The sequence below is a fragment of the Aegilops tauschii genome, chromosome 5 (genome assembly GCF_002575655.3).
Source record: "Aegilops tauschii subsp. strangulata cultivar AL8/78 chromosome 5, Aet v6.0, whole genome shotgun sequence".
Classification (NCBI taxonomy): Eukaryota; Viridiplantae; Streptophyta; class Magnoliopsida; order Poales; family Poaceae; genus Aegilops; species Aegilops tauschii.
Window position 1 is genome coordinate 475,758,167 of NC_053039.3, and position 4,383 is coordinate 475,762,549.

Below are 4,383 nucleotides of genomic sequence, written 5' to 3' on the forward strand. Positions count from 1 at the left end.
AAAATTTAACACTTTTTTTTGTTCAGCGGTGTCTATGCTGAAAACTTCAATTGAGTGCTCGTGAGCTAGTTTTGTTTCGTTCTATCTCAAAAGTTAAAATGGAAATTGGAGATCCGATGGCATCTTACTTTTTTTTATTCTTATCTGTAAACAGACTGGGCAAAGAACTTAAACGGGGCGTTGGTGAGGTCATGTTGTTTCGTTCTATCTATAAAAACTTAAAATTAAAACAGGAGATTCGATGCAAAAAGAATTGGTACAGGAGTTCGAACCGGCAACCACCATGATCTGCACAAACAGCGTTGCCACTAGGAAAGAGTCTGGACACTATTCAAATTGTGGTACCATCTTCTTGGACTATACGCCTAGGCGTAGGTTAGTTATTTCTTCCCGGGGCATATGTGACTCGATCAGATCGTCTTCTCGGTTCTAGCTGGCGGCGCTTCACGGCGGGGAGAAGCAGGACGGTGATAGCTGAAGCACGACACAGATCGGTTCCGGCTGGCTGTTGCCAATTGCAGGTAAGTGCATCCACTCCCTTGTACCACGTCAAGCAGATCCATGCAGCCATCTGCCATCATATCGTAGGAGGCGTTACAACACCGCTGCATCGCACCGGCTACCACACCGCGCCTCCGCCTCTCCCTCTTACCTCCGCTCTTCCACCTCAGGCATCACATTTGCTCGTCGATGACTGGGACAACGTGGCTCGTCCTCAACCTGTCCCCAACTGGCCACCGTCCCGTCACCAACTGTGCTCAGAGTTCTCTGTCCATCCATCACCTGACAAAGGCGCAGAGTTTGGACTTGCCAGTCTCCCGGCTTGGCCCCAACTCCCAAAGCATCGATCCAGCCGACCCCTGCAAGGTAAATTGTGTGAACGATTGAACTGTTACTTCTGCTATTGTATTGTGTGTACGAATGTTGCTATGATGTATATAGCATAGATAGATGCATGGTTTTGCAATGACAGTGAGCATATATATGTTTGTGTATAAGACATGCACAAGTCCGTGGCCTTTGGAAACCAAGCATATATGCTGTACTTAGGAAAGACAATGTGAAGGAGGTTTGGTTCTACTAAATTCATTGCCTGAGTAGATGTTTTCATCAATCTTGAAAGGGTTAAATTTGTGGCTGTTTTGTTGTTTCAGTTTAGTAGTGGGTTCACTAGTTGTGTTAGTAGTAAATTTTGCTTCGATGCGGTGTAAGCATATAATTTGCTAACAGTAAACTATTTTGTTGTAGTGCAATGGATCGAAGCTGGATATAAGGAACGCGTTTCACACCACCATACATGAAAGGTGTTGAAGAGTTTATGGGTTTCGCTCGCCAAAATTTCAGGGAAAATCAGGACATATTGTGCCCATGGAAGGACTGTTTGAATATGGAACACCGCAGCCAGGCTGAAGTAGATGAGCACAAATTATGCAATGGTATGTCTGTTACATATACAAGGTGGAACTTTCATGGTGAAGCGGTGACTGATGATGAAGGTGATAATACAGAGGGTGCTGCATATCAATAAGATGATGATGACTGTGATGTTGGCAACGGAGGCGATGTTGCGTATATGGTAGATGATATGTTCATGTCTGGAAGGCAAGGCAAGGGTAAGCCTAACCTCTTTTCCAAGCTAATTGATGAAGCGAAGAAAGATCTTTATGAAGGATGTAGTGATTTCACACGGCTGTCGTTCATTATTAAGCTCCTCCATATCAAATCATACAAGCGGATTACAAGTAGAGCATTTAATCAGTTTGTTGAGCTTATTAGTGTGGCGTTTCCACATGCTGATATACCTAAATCATACACTGAAGCTAAGAATGTTCTTAGTGAAGTCGGGCTGGATTACGAGACAATTCATGTTTCCAAGTTTGATTGTGCATTGTTTTTGGGCCAACATGCCAACAAGAGCCATTGTCCTGAATGTGGGACTTCAAGATGGAAAGATAAGGTGTGGAGGAAAAGGTACCTCACAAGGTACTTAGGTACTTTCCTATCATCCCGAGGCTTCAAAGATTTTTTGTGTCAAAGGAACAATCAGCAGATGCAAGGTGGCATAAGGAGAAGAGGATTGCTGAGGCAAATGTTATGAGACACCCTATTGTGGTGAAGCATGGGAGCACTTTGATAGTGAGTTCAGTTGTTTCGCTAAGGATGCCCGTAATATGAAGCTTGGTATTGCCACGGATGGATTCAACCCCTTTGGAAACATGACCAGTTCATACCAGGAAGAAATGCCCTCGACAACTTCAACTGTGAAGGATATTGATCTGTTGTTCGACACAAGATAGTGGTACTGATGATGATGGACAGGAAGATGGCGCATTGAGTGAGAATGAGCATTCAAGTGATGATGAGTAGATCGTGTAATGCATATTTGTATTTTACCAAAGTTTAGCTCTTTTATCTTCTTTTCATGTTCATGTTCACGTAGTACAGTACATACCATGGTTCGGATTTGACATATACATGCCTGACTAGATAACTTTACTTGACATCCAACTGATAGGTGTTTGCAAAACTGCACTAGTGAACATTGTTTTGCATTTGCTACAGATTGCAATGGTACAAAGGCCTGAACCTGAATACATGCTACTGCAGTACAGTTAGATGTCATATGCCTGACCTTAACTGAGAGATTTCTTTACAGTCATGTGTTCATGTAATGAAAAACTATATAGTAAACAGATGATCAAATAATCAACTACATGGCCAATAAATCTACTCTGTTCCACCCTACTGAAATATATAGAAGACTAGGCCTGAACCTGAACTCACCCTGAAACATTCTAGCGTGTCCCCCTTTGCACGCGCCTCCTGCAGAACCACCGGGACCTGATCCTTCTCTCGCGCGACCCATCCCGACTCCTCCCGTACGCCGCGTGCATCCTCAAGAGCAGCGGGGGAAGGGGCCGCCGCTGTTCTTCAGACAGCACGCTGTTGCGGAGCCGCCGGCGGCGAAGCAAGCGCCCGCGCAGCGGAGCAGGAAGCAGCGGGGCTAGGGCGCTCCGCTGAAACGGCGCTTTAGGAACCGCCGGCGACAAGGTGCGGCAGGGGGTTGTTTGGTGCTGATTTGGGGATTGTTTTTGTGGTCAACGTCATGGAGGAGACTAAGGTGATAGCTAGCAACCAAGCACAAGAGCAGAAGGAGCGAGTTGAGTGTGAGCGTTTTTTTATATCTGTATTTGATAAGATCATTTGCAGCCGGACGCATATCCCAGCCAAACGTCCGGCAGACTGCCCGATCACTACTACATGAATGCAAAATTGTCGTCTAATCGAACAATGCAAATTGGGCCCAATCGCCAAGGCTGACCAACAACCCCATATCAAGCCCTCACGGCAGAAACCGGCGAGGCAGAGTCGCACTCTCCAGCATCGCTACGGGTGACCGGCAACCCTTGCTGCCGCAATTGTGTCGTGGTGGACGTGTTGGGCTCCGACCATGACGGATGCATCATCGACCTCACATTCACTGATGACGTGTATGCCACATGCCTCATCGAGAAAGAGTAGGGCATGAGAGACGGCGGCGACTCGAGTCTCATGAGCCAGTCCAGGTCTCATGTCCTACTCTAATTCGTCGGTTAGTCACTGCGCTAGCATCAAATCAAAACCACATGTGTTATTGGATTACGTCTTCCCATATAAGTCATGCTGTCGGTGAGCGTCGCCCATCTGTGATGTCGCGCTCGTCTCTAGGCCACCCGTTGTCGCGTGCTTCCCACGCCATTGTGCTCATCATCGGCCCAGTGTAGATTGGTAGACCACCTAGCGACGACTAGAAGCACTAAAGCGAGCCGAAGGCGTAGCGCCGTCATCGCCCCTCCCTCGTCGGAGCCCGGCACAACTTGTTGTAGTAAACAAATGGGGAGTTATCGTGCTAAGTCCCCATAGGACCAATGCACCAGAATAACAACTGCCGCCGATGAATAGAAGCGTAGATCTAAAGGATCCAACCTGAAGACACACACAACAAAGACAAAACAAAGACCGGATCCAAGTAAATCCATCAAAAACAACCACCGACCGAATCCCGCGAGATCCGCCGGAGACACACCTCCACGCGCCCTCCAACGATACTAGATGCACCATCGAGATAGGGGCTAGGCGAGGAGAACCTTGATCCATCTTCAGGGAGCCACCACCGTCTCGTCTTCCTGGGCAGGACACAAACCCTAACAAAACTTGAAGAAGCACCTAAAAACATAGCTCTCCCGCCGGCAAGGGCTGAAATCCACGCGCACCCATAGCCCTAAGGCCATAGGAGACGTGGTAGATCGGCGGCGCCGCTGATGGGAGGCAGAAACCCTGGCTACCTTTTCTTGGAAGAGAGACGAAGGGAGGAGAGACGCACTCCAGATCACATACCTAAGA

General features: G+C 47.4%; 1 long non-coding RNA gene across 1 annotated transcript; it reads right to left on the reverse strand.

Annotated features, from left to right (window-relative positions):
• Positions 1-209: 209 nt before the first annotated feature.
• Positions 210-3,151, reverse strand: LOC141022433 (uncharacterized). Its single transcript, XR_012183741.1, has 2 exons — positions 2,785-3,151; positions 210-860 (listed from the first exon to the last, which is right to left on the reverse strand). It is a non-coding gene; the product is annotated as an uncharacterized lncRNA (long non-coding RNA).
• Between the last annotated feature and the right edge of the window lie 1,232 nt (positions 3,152-4,383).